Raw genomic sequence first — 15333 nt, forward strand, 5'->3', positions numbered from 1 at the left:
GGTTGGTCATTGTTTTATTTTTATTTTTTTTAAAGAAAGAAAATTGTCCTGAGCTATTTTTAAATCTTCCTTCTAAGAACTAATGGGATTGTTGCAGCTCAAGGCAGGAATGGACTCCCAAGTGATTTGATTTCTTTTTTTTTTTTTTTTTTTCCCCTCTTTAAACCAAGCCAAACACCAGGGAATGTGATTGCTGCCTCTCCTCTGGGGCTAGACCTATGTTTGCTGCCATCCTTCAGTGACAATTCAGTGTCAGTGCTGTGGCCCAGTGGCATCTGTTTGACAGCAGCTTGTGTTCCTGTGTTTGGGTGGACGGGAGGAGTGAGATCCAAGGAGTGTGCAACTGCATCCGTCACCCCCGAGGACTGGAAGGAGCACACTAGCACTTGCTGTGCCTGAAAAAAGCTTTTTTTTTTTTTTTTAATTCTTTTTCTCCTTGGCTGGCTGTACCCTGGGTCACACTGGGCCTCAGCTAAACCCTGACCGCTGTGGCATGGTGGCAGCTGCCTGGGATATCTGTGAAGCCAGGGGGTGTGATCTCTGTGGGTTATCTGTGCAAAAAGAGCTCCTTCCCCTCCCCGTCGGCTCTAACAGCCTTAAAACCCAGACAGGGACACGGTCAACAGCTCCTAAAACCTCTGAGCTACCATGTAGGCATCAAGCCCTGGGTGACCCAAAGCCAAAGAGTGGGAGCAGTCTCTGTGAGCAGCAGCAGTCAGTGTGCAGAAGGCTGGAAGTGCCCCTGTGCCCCAGCCCCTGCATGTACGTAGCCTGGGGTGTTGGGAGGGTGTAGCTCAGGGTGCTGCAGACACCCCCAAAAGCCTTCCTTCTATTATTAGCCCTTTCTCTGGGGATCAGCTTTCAGGCCAGGGCTGGAAGGGTGAGGTTTGCTGGGGGGTTGTTCCCGTGGGTGCTGTTAGGGGAGCAGTTCCCTCTCCTGCCTCCCTGCAGTGCTTGCCATGGCAGGGGCTGTGCCCCCGGCTGCTCACAGCTTCCCCTTTCCCTTATTCTCCACTCCCAGCTTTCCTAACTCTTTCCTGTTTTGTTTTTTTTTCCCTTCCCTTTTTTTTTTTACAGCCCAAATAAAAGACTCTCAAGCAAGAAAGTGGCAAGGTAAGCTCCCCCTCCCAGTACTGCCCAGTGAGAGGGGTGTCTGGGCAGGCTGCCAGGGAAAGTTGGAGAAATAAGAGTGGATGTGTTGCTTTAGACTGGGGAAAAGCAGGTTTTGTTTCTGGCAATAGCTGAGTTTTGGAAATGGGGTTTCTGACTTGTGCAGGAAGTCTGGGGCCAGCCTGCTGTTTTTCCAGGAACAGGAGGTCTGGAGGGAAGGAGACTCTAGAAGGGCATGTCCCTCTGGCCAGCTTGGCTGGGCTGTCTCCTCCCCAGTGACACCATGGTGGGTCTCTGGAAGACCAGACCAGTCTGTCCAGCCACTCGGAAGGTTTTCTCCAGCACCCCAAAAAAAGTCAGCCCCCTTAGACAACTCTCCTGGTTCTGATTTTCTGTGCTCCTCAGCACTGATTTTCTGTGATCCTCAGCACTTTGTAGGACCAACTCTCCCCGCTTGGTCCTGGGTAAGTTCCTGGGGGGCAGCTGCAGGTAACCCCAGCCTGGGGCTTAACTCTGTCCTATAGGACCATCTCACATGGCACCAGTGTCCCTTTCCTGGTGGGCATTTTAACCCTGAGTGCTAAGGGGACGCTGCAAAGCTTTTTCTGTATGACTGGGGCAGGGGGTCCACCACCTCTCAAGGACTCCTGGTTCTCATCTTTCCTTTTCCAGCTTTACCATCCTTCCTATTCCCATGTCACCATGCTTTTAACATTTTTAACATGCTTTTAACCATGCTGAGACACTTACCTTAGCTGTCCGGCCAGGTCTGCTCCTCTCAGGAGGGCATTGGCTTGTTTTCTCCTTGTTTCTGAGCAGAGCAGGGAGGAATCAGCCCCTGGAGCTGGGTGATGCTGGTCCCCCCTGCTCACCCCCTGTGCTCACCCCAGCATCTTCTATACTCCCCTTTCTCCTGCTGGCTCTCACAACCTTTCCTTTCTCCAGTTTTCCTGCAGTCAGCAAGTCTCCCCTGGCATGATTTTCCCCCCTGGCAAGGAAACAGTCCTTGATATTACATTTCCTAATTCCGGTCATCTTAACTTTCTAGGTCTTTGTTAAAAACACTGGCAGGAAAGAAGGGTGATGGGAGCAGCTTGTCCCCAGGCTTCCTGTTTTATGACTGGTGTTTGTCCCATGTGTAGCAAAGCAAATTTAAGGAGGATTTGAGTTGAACTTTTGGGAATGGAGATGCCCTGGCCGATGGGTGGCTGAGCCCTCACAGCCCTTTGGCATCTGCAAGATGCTCCTCTGAGAATTGTGGTCTGCAGTAAATATTGGTTAGTTCAAGAGCAGTCACCTTTAGTTAGTGATAACAAGCAAGATAACAGGGGGTTGCTCCAGAGTAGAGCCAGATCCTTAAGATGAGCTCAAAGAAAGCCTTCTGATGCAGATCTTGTAATTACTGAATAATACCCAAACATTTGCTTTTAGGAAATTGATTTTATTTTGGGTAAGGGCTCTTGATTTTTTGTTATCCAGGTGGTGCCCAAGAAATCTCAGCTGCTTAAGCCCTCTTGTGTTTGGCATGATTTAAATGACAAATGTGCCCCAGTCTCTAAATATATACTCAGGATGAGGATGCAAAATAAAGTTGGGACTCAGCTGAGTCCTCTTCAGTAAATGCCAGTTATGCTTCATGAATATTTGCACGAGCACTGTGCAGCAGGGTGAATTTAAGAGCCCACATTACAAAATTCCAAGGGAAAAAAAACCCACAAAACCAAAACAGAAGTTCAAAGAGACCTCTGTGGTTTTCTTGTTCACCTCCTGCCCAAAGCAGCCCTGGCTTCAAAGGGTGCTCCTCCTTGGAGCTGCAGTGGAAGAGCAGGAGGGGTTTTCTCCAGGCAGCATCTGCCTGGGGTTCCCAGATCTGGAGTACAACAACTTTCCCTTGTGGCAACAGGGATTTCTTGTGCCTCAGAGATGCTAACACAAGGATTTGGGCAGGGATCAGCCCCTCTGCGGGGTGGGGATGGCCTTGAGATGGCTGCAGAGCTGTGGACACCCATGTCACAAGGCATTGCTAATGATTAGCTCGCTCTGGGCTGGGGCAGCAGGCACAGGGAGGTGGGTTGGGATGTTTTGCAACAGGTTCAGGGTTGGGTTTTTTTCTCCTCTCCTCCCTCTCCCCCTCCCTCCCTCTCCCTACACCCACTGCCCCCACACACAGACTTCTTACTGCCCTTATCAGCAGCTCAGGCTGAGTACTCTGTCCTCTGCTGGGTAATACCACGGCCTTGGTGGGTTCGTCAAGAGAGAAAGTGAAAAGACTGAGCTCTTATCTCTCCCCATTCCAAAGAGCAAGAACCAAACGATCCTGGGATGAAGTCCCAGCAGCCTCTGGCCACGTCCTCATCCTTGGGCCACCCACTAGCCCAACCCCTGAGCTTTAGGGCTCCTTGGAGCTTCTGGTGGTGAGGACCTGGACCCCTGCATCCTCTGCTGCAATTCCTGCAGCTCCAGAAGGAGCAGTGCTGTTAAATGCCCTTGGAAAAGGAGGTGGCAGCTGAGGGAGGGGGACAGGGGACAGCCTCCTGGGCTCGCCATGCCCAGTGATGGTGGCTCTGATGGTGGCCTTGCTGTGGGTTGGGGTGGCTTGTCCCTTACAGACAGTTGCACCAGACGAGCACGCTGGCCGTGGGGGTGATGGAGGAGGCTTACAGAGACACTCTGGAGTGCACTGAAGAGGACATCACCGACAAGGTAAGAGCAGTGCTGTCAGTGCAGCACCTAAAGTGCTCTAACAGCCTCAGGCAGGAGTTGGGGTGAAGCTTCTCACCCTAATCTCTGGCTCAAAGCAGCCCTGGCTTCAGAGGTAGATGAGGCTGCTGATGGTTGAAGCTGCAGCGGAAGAGCAAGGTTGTTTTCTTCAGGCAGCATCCATGGAGGGGATGGAGGAGAGCTGGGTTGTGGAGGTCCTGTGTTGAGTCAGGAGGTGGCATTGGTGCCTTCTGCCAGGGCTGGAGATGTGGCTTCCCTCCAGCTCTCCAGCAGGGAGGAGGGGGAGCTGCTCTCGGGCTGTAGTTTCACTTCTGCTTCGCGTGTTCTCAAATGAGCAAAATCGCCTTGATTCAAAACAAGAACTTCCTTTCCTTGACACCCTCTTGCTGCTGCTGCTTGTGCCAGGAGGATGGAAAGCTGATCTGTGCTGGTCCTGATGGGTTTTACTGGGGGTTACCAGAGAAGGATTGTAGGGCAAGATGGGAGTAGGGCAAGAACAGGAGCACAGGAAAGCTTTTATTTGAGCACCCCTAGCTACAGATTGTCTAGGGAAAACAGGAAGGGTAAAGCTGGGAGAGCTTAGGCCTGTGTGAGTATTTGCTGCATTCCTAACCCCCCTTTTTAATTCTGGAATCACTAAGATTCTTTTTAAAAGAATTTAAAAATCAGCATTTTTGAAGCCTGAAAATTGAAGCACCATTTCTGAAGCCTTGGTTTCTGGTTTTAATAGACCTGCATATTGCTTGCCCTTCTCCCCAGCACGTTTTGCAGATGTGCTCCTCATTGTCTCTGTCAGGTTTGGTTTTGTATTGGGTATAAATGGGATTTTGGGGACTACAAACACTGTCCTACAGTCCCTCACCCACCCACACTCCTGCCAGGGTGGGAAGCAGAGGGGCACTCCCCAGCCCCTTTGGTCTTCAAAGTTGTGCACGGGTTAGAGAAAGAGCTAAAAAGCAGATACAACTGAAATAAACCCCTGAGAGGTACAGGGAGCTCTGGTGATCCAGCTGGCATCCTTCCAGAACTCCATGCAGCATTTTGTTGGTCAAGGGGCTAAAGAAAGGAGGGCATGAAGAGTTTGTCCCCTGTTGTTGGTACATGGGAGACACCCAAAACTACCAAGTAAAGGTAGAAAGGGACATTTTAAAAGGATGCTTTAAGTAAAAGCATGGCTACTCAAGTCAGCCATCCCTTTTGAAGGAACAAGCCCCAAGGATGGCACCTGCAGCTGGGGCTGCCCTGTCTGGTGAGGAGTGGGATGCAGCTGGGAGCTGGCATGGGAGGGGTAACCAACAACCTTGGGATGCCCCAGAGCCAACGGGGAGCTCCTGCTCAGTGCCCTGGAGGTGGTGGGAGCTTGCTCCAGTACTTGGGGCCACTTTGTTTGTGAGTTTAAGCCTCCCTTCTCTCCTGACTCAGGTGGTCTTCCTGGAGAAGCGGGTGACAGAGCTGGAGAAGGACACGGCTGCCAATGGTGAGCAGCACAGCCGCCTCAAGCAGGAAAACCTGCAGCTTGTGCACAGGTAAGGAAGAAGACAAGCTTGTGCCGTGCCCAAAATGCAGCTCAGCATCATTTGAAGTTCCTTCCCACCCTCCCTGGGGCATGCTGCAGCCCCCGTGCCTTCCCCTGCACCGTGCAGGGAGGAGGCAGCAGGAGAGGGACAGAAAATGGCAGGGAAGCTTCACAGCTCAGCCCTCACCCATCCCATCCTGGCATGGGGTGGCTGTGTGAATCCCACCAGGGTCCAGGCTGCCCTCTCCACACAAGGAGCACGTGAGGGGTCAGGGCATCCTGCTCCTGCTCTGCTGGGGCTCTGGAAAGTTCCCAGGAGTGCAGGAAACAGCTTGCAGCTCAGCTGGGACAAATGGCAAAGACCTCCTGGACAATGTTCCACTCAGATCCATGTAACTGTGACATTGCTTTTTAGATCTTTTTTTTTAATATGCTTTTTGTGAGCTTCCCTATCCTATGGGCCCACCCTGGAAGGTCTCTGTGGAGCTCTGGAGGTGCAGAGGATGTTTCTTGGAAAGCTTGCCTTTCAGGAAGGATACGTACAATATAAATTTCATATTCACTCTGTATGGACTCTTTCTGGCCCTTATTTCACCCCTTAGGGCTGGGTGAGAGGTACAGCAGGGTCCCTGCTACCCAGCTCTACCCTCCCCAGAGCCAACATTGATCCTGTTACTTTCAGATCTTGGCTTGGGGTGTTGCCCTTTGGATCCCATTGGATGTAATCACTGTCCTTACTAATCCTGCAGGCTTCTTTCCTCCAGCAGTGTATTTACCCCTGGCAGATAAACCCACCAGGAGTTTATCTATAGGGCTGTAAGACTGTTAAGTAACAACCCTGTCAGGGAACCCAGCGATTCCAACACAGGTTTCTCTAAGCCCTGGTGAACTTTGCAGCAAGGGAAACATTTGAAACATTTTCACTTCAGGGCTTTGAATCAAGCAGAGCTCCAAGCTGACGGGTTGCTGGGTGAAGGATGGGTTTGTTTGGCAAAAGCCTTCCCAGATCTGTCCACATGAAGCCATTGCATAAATCCAGCTCACCAAACCCCCCCGGGGAGCCTCAGCTCAGCTCCAGGGTTGGGTTTGAGGGATTAAATGCAGCACGGGGGCTTGGGCTACCTCTGCCTGCTGCAGGGCAAGTGCCTCTGGGCTGAGCCACCATGGCCACTGGCACAGGCTCAGGACCACTTGGAAATTGCTGTTACACTGGTGCACAGAGAAGGTTGGCCTGCAGAGAATGTATTTTTCTCTTTGGGATATGAGAGAGTGAAAAGGAGGATTGGGGTTGAGACAAGATTGTGTCAGGGCAGAGTGAAGGAGCCCAAAATGCTGGAAGTGGCTCAAGGAGGATGTCTCTGCCATGGCCACTACACATGAAACCACAACCATGGCACTTCTGGCTGGAGCTGATGACCTTAAAGGTCTTTTCCAGCCTGAATGATTGTATGAGAGTCCAATAAGTAGCTTGCTCTGGGTGATTCCCTGACTCTGACCCATGAGCTGTGGGCTATAAAATGATTCCCTCACCCCCTGGTTGGCCTTTCCCTCTTAGAAAAAGTTTTGCTGCAGCCTGGAGACTTAAAAAAGCAGACAAAGACAATTCCCATGTGCCACCCAGCTCTTTTCCTTTCCTGACCATCGTGCTGGTCATCGCTTGTGTCCCCAGGGACACGTGGACCACACTGTGTCCCCACTGGAGCTACTGGGACCAAGTGAAACTCCTAAACCTGCTGCTTGAGAAGGCGATGTGTGTGCTCCCCCTGGCAGCTCTGTTCTACACTTCCCTTCTCCCAATTATTCTGTGGGGTGGGAAGAGGGTTGGGAAGAGAGCCTGATCCCTCCCTGGGAATGGTGGTGTGCTGGGGGGAGCCATCAGGAATGGTTAATCCTCTCTCTCCTCTCTGCAGAGCAAATGCTCTGGAGGAACAGCTGAAGGAGCAGGAGCTGAGAGCTGACCAAACACTCCTGGAGGAGATCAAGAAGCAGAGGGAGCTGCTGAGCAAAATGGAGAGGGAGAAGAGCATTGAGATCGAGAACCTGCAGGCCAGGTGGGGCTGGGGCAGAGCTGGGAGGTGGCACCTCTCCTGGACATGCATCTGCATCCTGAAGTATGTGTACAGGCTGCTGCTTTGTGACTGCAGCCTTTGGAGACAAAAAGTGGGGTAGACAGTGAGTTTAACTTGGTGAAAGGTGTCACTAAAGTCATTACAAACCTACTTGTAAGCCTACTATAGCTGCTTCTCCTGCCTTCACTCCAAAATCAAACCCTTCTGGTCTCAGACTCTTGACCTGAATTTCCCTGGAGCAGGTTGAAGGGAGCTGATGTTCTCCCTCCGTGTGTGAATGCAGAGGTGGGGTGTCAGTGTTTGTTCCCATGGATGATGGGAGCAGGTTGGGTGCTTGGATATTGTCCCCCTTCCTGGTGCTGAGGGCCATGGTTTACTGGTGGCCTTGGCAGTACTGGGTCAGTGTTTGGACTCGATACACTTCAAGGTCTTCTCCAACCCAAATGATTCCATGATTCCAAAGGTCATAAAGGAAGATTCTAGGAAACGGGCAAATATCTGGGAAGGAAGAGTTGTCCAACAGGCTGTGTCCTGGACAGGGAGCCTCATGCTGCCTCTTGGCTTCCCAACAGGGAAGAAGTAAGGGAGAGGTTTCATTTATTTGACAGGGTTTTTGCCAGGGTATTTTTTATTGCTTTCCAGAACGTATTTTCCTCTTGTTCCACCCTTGCAGTAAATAAGAGATGAAGGCACTGGGTTTTTTACCAGATTTGCAGTAAAACAGTGACCATGACACATGGATGTTACTTGACCTGGAGGATACAAAGCTGAAGCTCTCCCTGGCTCTTCCCAGATGATGTTTCTGCCATTTGGTGCATCATACTGAGGCCTCCCCATGGGCTGCTGAAGCACTGGGCCTGAAGAACAGTGATGGACCTGGCTCAGGAGGGCCTGGCCCTGGGACAGTGGACCTTTCCACAAGTCCCATGGATGCCCCTGGGAGCAGAAATAGTGGGAAACCTCTGGGTTTACTTTGAGAAGATGAGAGCTGAGTTGCCTTCAGCAGCTCCTGGTTGGACTGTTCAAGTGATGTTCTTCAACACACCTCTTCCTTGTTTCAGGCTGCAGCAACTGGATGATGAGAAACAGTGAGCTGAGATCCTGTGTCCCCTGTTTAAAAGCCAACATTGAAAGACTTGAAAGAGGTGAGGAATGAGGGTGCCTGGGTTGGGAGCTGTTGTTCCTGGGTTCTGGTGTGGCTGGGGCTGGAATTCAGATGGATATGAAGGAGCTGTGTGAGGTCTGTGTAATGGAAGGAGCAAAATCAGCTGCTCCATGCAGGTTCCCAGTGTTCAGCTTGGAAACTGGGATGACCAAACCCCCAGATGGATCTCTCTGTGGCAGTGTGACCTGACAGGGGTGGCAGCTCCCTCCTGGCTGCCTGGGAGGGGACTCTGTGTCTCTGGTGGAAGTTATCCCCTATCCCTGTGGTGACAGCTCCAAGGGAGGAAGAGGAGCAGATGTGCTTCATCTCCTGCCCTGCAGATAGGCCTGGGATCCTGGTGTTACCTCCAGAGGTGCCATGGAGGGGGCAGAATCCTCAGTCTTGGAGACAATGTGGTTTAGAGATGGAGCATCTGATGCCAAGGCTGCCTTTTGTCTCTGTTAAACCTTGTGGTTAGATGTAAGGTGAAAATTTAAGTGAAATCAAACCTCTTCGTCCAGCTGGAGGCCCTCATGTGTTTCCATCCACTCAAAGGTCTCTGAACCTGCAGCTCCAGCTCTACCTGATGTGCCCACCACGGCATGGTCTTCATCTGCCAAGCCCCTCTAAGCACAGGGGATGGAAAACCACCCTGGGGCTGAGGATAAATTTCCTGCCTGGGTGTGTTGAGCCACACAAAATTGGTTTTGATCCTTAATCTCTCTGCCAGAGCAGTGCTTTTTTTTTTCCCCATTAAGGGATTAAGGAGGAGGGAGAGGTGCAGTGGTTGCCCTTCCCATGCCGAGGAGGGAAGCTCGCAGATGACCTCCTGCCCTGTCCCTCCTCTGAAGTCAGGGTCTGGCTGTCAGTGTTGGGTTTCATGCTGGTGCTGGGGTTTTGGTGCTGTGCTTCAGGGACCAGGACACCTCAGAGCTTCTCTCACCTCTTCCTGGCACAGGCCACCAGCACCCACCGTGGCTGGCAGCTGGTGGCATTTTTGGCTTCTGAAACCAAAAACCTTCCCTCCAGGGGAGAGCCAGGCTGGAAGCTGTGAGCCAGGGGAAGGGCTGAGCTGGGTGACAGACTCACAGGGACATTGTCCTGCACGGGCTGTTGCCATCACTGTGACAAGCTTCACCCCACATCTCCAGTGTTCAGTCAGCGCTTTTGAGTCTGCAATGGGACAGAGAGCAGGAGATGGGCTCCTTTTTTTGACACCCAGGCTTCAACTGGTCATGGTCCTTTTGGGTCAGGACTCGGATCCTTTCATATCTGACACTGAGACTGAGCCATGGCCGCAGCAGATTCACCTCTTGGATTCATGGCTTTTCTGACATCCAAACCTAAGGATCTTACCATTTAATATCTTTTCTTGGCCAGGTAGCCCCCCTGCTGGCCCAGGCCACGTCCCAGCCCAGCACCAGGTGCCCAGAAAGCCACACAAGGATGGGGGTTTCCCTAGCTGCCTTATTTGAGTCACCTCCTCTTTGCCTCTCTCTCCCCTGTGCTAATTTTGGAACAGGGCTTCTTCTTGCTGCTGCCAAAGCTCCTGGGGCTCTGAAGCCCTTGGCCAGCAAATGAAATCCCAGCAGGGAGAGCATCTGCAGAGGCCTTCCCTGCCAGGCTCAGCATGCACCAGTGGGAAGGGCCCCGTGACTGATGCTTTTCATGTCCTTACAGGAGAAGCAGAAGCTGCTGGATGAGATCGAAGACCTCACTGTGCAGCTCACAGAGGAGCAGGAGAAAAAGAGGAAGATGGGGGGACAAGCTGAGTCAGGAGAAGGCACCAGTTTCAGAAGGAGAAGAGTCAACGCAGGAGGTAAGGGGGGCTTGCCTGCCACAACCCTCTTGCTGGTCCCCCAAATGTGGGAAGCTGGCCTCAGGGAACACCTCAAAACCAGGTAGAGCTGGAGCATTTGTCCTGCCTGTTGCAGTGGGAGGTGGTACAGCAGTGCAGCCATCTGACATCCTCTTGCTTTTGCCTGCGTGAAAATTCAGCCCCATGCATCTGCAAAGCTGGTGGGGCTGTGCCACCCCAGCCCCCTCCTGCTTCTCTTCTGCCTCAGAGGGGTGGTGGCAGAAGCACGTTGGTGATGGCACATGGAGCCAGCAGGTGGGAGGAGAGGGGTGCAAGGCTGCTTTGGGTGAGAGCTGCCAGCTCCTGTGTGCTCAGAGGCAGGAACACAGCCCCCTCCAGCACTTCCAGGGCTCTGCAGTTGGTGAATTCCAGCTGGAGGCTCCAGCAGGGCAAGTTGTTGTTTGGTTGGGAAAGGAGCTTTGGGCCTGCAAGTGGAATTATTGTCATTTTGGGGATTGTTGAGAGAACTGTGATGAGGTTCAGAGTGCTCTGGCAGGAGGGAGCTGCCCCAGCAAGTTGCCTGGGGGAGTCTGGCTACTGTTGCAGATCTGAGACAGCATCTTTGGTGCTCTAACGCAAGTCTAACAAAGCCCTCCTTCATTTATTAAGTAGCTCCCCATCTCCTGTTTGCTAAAGGCGTGGGGGAAGCCACGTGCACCCCCTGAAAGGCTCTGTTAATCCTGCAGTCTGTGGGGTTGCCCCCAGGTGGGGACAGCCCAGCTGTCACATCAGCCATCACCACACTCTTGGACTTGCAGATGTGGCACTCACTTGTCCTCTTCCCGTGTGCTGCAGCTCATTGAGGACCTCAGGAAGCAGCTGGAGCACTTGCCAGCTCTTCAAGCTGGAAGCTGAGCAGCGAAGAGGAGGAGCAGGCAGCCTGGGGCTCCAGGAGTACAACAGCAGGGACACGGGAGACAGAGCTGGAGCAGGAGATCAGCAGCTCAAGCAGGTAGGCAGGGCTGGGGCAGGGAGGGAAGCCTCTCAGTCTGCAGAGGGGATGTTGATTCCCTGACCCCAGAGGTGGTCAGCAGGGGCCCAGGGGCTCCTTCCCGAGGAGGTGACCATGGATTCTGACAGCCCAGCACTTCCTTGGTCTCTGGGCCTGGGCCAGGAGAGGTTGGCTCCTTCCTTGAAGGGACAGCACGGTGTACAAGAGCCCCTCTTTCTGCTCCCACAGCTCTCCCCAGTGGCTTCCCATGTTTCCAGAGGTTCTCCAGGCTCTGCCAAGACTGAGTCAAGAAGCCCACGTGCTGTTCCAGTGCTGTGTGAGCTGCTGGTTGGGATGAGAGCCCCCACCTTGCCTGGCAGGACTGTGCTGAGGCCACCACGGCCTTCAGCAGCCTCTGATCTTTTGCTCTTGTGAACAGAACAACAGGAGCCTGAAGGAGCAGAAAACGATGAACTCAACGGGCAGATCATTAACTTGAGCATCCAGGGAGCAAGAACCTCTTCTCAGCCTCCTTCTCTGAATCCCTGGCAGCAGAGATCAGCTCTGTCTCCAGAGATGAGGTTTGTGCCACAGGGTGCTGCTTAACTCAGATACTGCTGGGGGCTGATCTGGGGGGTCCTCTCATCCAACCAAAGGCCTGGGGCAGAGTTGATGTGGTACAGCTCAAGCTATTGGGAGCAAAGAAATGAAGAAATGCCCCACACAGCTATTGGAAGAGCTCACAGGGCGTTCCTAGCTCCCTTCCTGGAACAGGGGAAGCTGCTCTCTTCCAGTTGGCTGATTTTACTCTGCTTGCCTGCCCTGTGACAAGCCTTCCTCTTCCTGGGACAGCCCAGCCACCATGGGTTCTGTCTGTAGCTGGGACATCCCCCCTGGAGAACTTGGTACCTGCATTGCTCCATGTCTCTACCCCAGACACTGGTGTGCAAGGCCCCAGAAGCATCAGGATTAAATCTTTCAGACCCCAAGAAGTGGGGGAAAAACACCTGGATGTTTCAAGGCCAAAGGGGGGGTGTGATGCTGATAAGGTCTGACAACCTTTTTGGGGAAGAAATTGTTCCTAAATATCCAGTCTAAGCAGCTCACTCTCTTTCCCTCTCCCCTGCAGCTCATGGAAGCAATTCAAAAGCAAGAGAGATCAATTTCCGCCTGCAGGATTACATTGACAGGATCATCGTGGCCATCATGGAGACCAACCCCTCCATTCTGGAAGTCAAGTAAGGGTGGCCTTGCACTCATGGAATGGGCCATGGATTTGGTGCTCTGAGAGGATAAAGAGGGACTCCAAACATCTTTGCTCTTGATGAGGCACAAGGAAGCATGTGTTAGGTCGGTGGTGGGGGAATCAACTGATGGAGCAGGGCAAAAGAAAACCAGCAGCAGCAGCAGCAGCCAAGCTCTGGTGTCTGACTCCATTATTTCACACCCTTCTGGTTCTGAGGGTCAAAGGGAACCTTGGAGGAGGAACAGACAAGCTGGAGGAAGCTACCTGTGAAGCTGGGAACTGTCCTGACAGTGGCCTCAGTCCCTCTGGCAGGCCACCAGGAGCTTGCCAGCAGCAGGGCTGTCAGGAGAGGGTTTCTCCAGACTGTGGGATACCGGGATGGAGAAGGAAGCCAGCAATGCTGACATTTTCCCTTGCTGCCCTGTCCTGCCCAGACATCTGCTTTGCCAAAGTGTCCCTGACACACTCACTCACTGAGGCAGAGCTGGGAAAGAGGGCAATGTGTCCCGGACTCAGAGAGTTTTGGTGTTGTGTTTTGTTGTGGGTTTTGGGTTTTTTTTGTTAGGTTGATTGGTTTTTTTTTAATTAACTTAATGCAAATGTCCTCATTCAGCTGGCACAATTAATCCTTGCCCTGCTGCTTCTGCTGGGGAAGGGGCTGGGTGCTGAAGGCTGTCTGGCTCCTGGCAGGCAGAGGCATGGGAGTGGCCAGCTTGGGGACAGGGTGGAAGCCCCTTTGTCACCTGCCTGCTTATTTATTGTTGCTGTCCGTGGCTCAGGACCGCCTGGACACCTCGGGGTTCACTGCTCTGCTTCCCCCCTCCTGCTCCCCAGCGTCTGGGAGGAGAGGTCCTCTTGTCCCCAGGTGCTGTCTGTCTGTCTCTCTGAGAGTCTGTCCAGCCTGCAGGTGGGACAAAGGCTGACACTGGAGGCTCCTCCTGGCCCCCTCTCCCCATCCGGTTTGGATCACAGAGGGGGATGCAAAGGAGCCACAAGGGAGAGACCTCTCCACCTTGTCCCTGGCCTGGGGACAGTGGCCCGTGCCATTGCCCCCTCCCTGAGCAGGGCTCTGCTGGTGACAACCACAGTCCTGGAAAGGAGAGCCCCCCTGCCCCGTGCTCTCCCTCTGGCTCTGCTTGCAGCCGGGGATGGAGCCACAGAACCCCGGCATCAAGCCCCGGGGCTGAAATCTCTGTGCTGGGAGAGGAGCCCAGCGAACCCAGCAGCAGCAAGCAAGCAGCTTCCCGGAAAACAAAAGCCATGTTTACATCGGGCAGTTTTTGGCTGGCTGGCAGAAGCATGAGCATCCCAGGACTGCTCCTCCCCTGGGAGGGAACAACCAGCGGGCTCCCCAGGACCCGACTTCACTTTAGTGCATCAGGTCCCCCCCCCAGAAAAAAACCCACAAAACACTGTTTCTTTTTCCTGCTTGTCAGGTTTTGGAAACACCGAAGTGGCCTGAATGCAGATGCCACAACCACTGGTGACGGGGTGCCTGCTCCTCCCCAGAACATTCCCCAGGGCTGCCCCATCACCCACACCAGGGCAGGTTGTCCCTGGAGATGTCACCGAGCAGGAGAGGTGGCAGCTGCCGCAGCCTTAGTCCGTGCTGGGGGGTCCCTGGTGGCTGTCAGATCCCTGGGGATGGGGGTCCCCAGCCCTCCCCAGCCTCACTCCCTCCCTGCCCCGAGCCCGCGGGAAGAAGCCACGTAATGTACATTTCCAGAGAAGCTTTGGGTGTAAATCAGTGTATACTTGGAGAGGGAAAATTTTTCTATCTTGTAGAGTTAGGTATTTTTATAGAATGAAGGTTGATCATTTTTAATACTTTAAAAAGAGAGAAATGTATCTGTGTATACACAAAAGCCATATATATATATTATGTATAAATATATAATATTGGAGATCTGCCTTTCTCAACTTGGGATCAATGGATCCCCAGTTCAAACAATCTGTTTGGGTTTTGTTGTTTCTTTTTTTTTCCTGTTGCTCACAAAGAGGTACTGTAACTGTAAATAAAGCACTGGGGGAAAAAAATTAGCAAACAAAGCACTGACTTGCACATTCACCATGCTTAAAAGTCCTATGGAAAGAAAAAGAAAAAAAAGGTTAAAAAAAAAAACTGTACTTCCAAAAATGTTCCTCTTTCCCCCACTAGTATGTGAAGGGAAGTTTCCCCCCCCGCCCCGCCCCCCCCCCCCAAAAAAAAAAAGAGGCAAAAATGGTATTGTCTTAAATGATGTATCAAATTCTTGTCCAATTAAAAAGCTGTACTCTTCCTGCCCAAGAGCTTCTTTCTGCAGGGCAGCTCCAAGTATCCAGGCTGAGTGGGAGTAGAAATGCTCCTGCCCCAGGGAGTGCCCTGATTTAGGGGGGATGAGGATGGGGGAGGCTGGACCTGGTGGGCTCCCAGGGGGGGCTGAGGTCAAAAAGAACCAAAACCTCCCAACTGGCCAAGCCATGGGAGGACATCTTTTGCTCTCCTGGTGGGGTCCTGGTGGGGTGAGAGACCTTTGGAGCTGGCCTTGTCTCTCCCCCCAGGGTGCCCCCTGCTCTGGAGGAGCCTGATTCTGGGCCAGGCTGTTGGCTCAGCACCAGCAGGGACTTGCTTGGGGTCTGCTCCAGGTGAGACCATGGAGCTTTTCCCTCTGCTGAACCCCTCCAAGCACTGAACTGCTCCAAAAATCCCTTAAATGCTCTAAACCACCCTGCTAAGCTGCTCCACACCCCTCTGAGCT

This window comes from Calypte anna, chromosome 14, assembly GCF_003957555.1.
Source record: "Calypte anna isolate BGI_N300 chromosome 14, bCalAnn1_v1.p, whole genome shotgun sequence".
Lineage (NCBI taxonomy): Eukaryota > Metazoa > Chordata > Aves > Apodiformes > Trochilidae > Calypte > Calypte anna.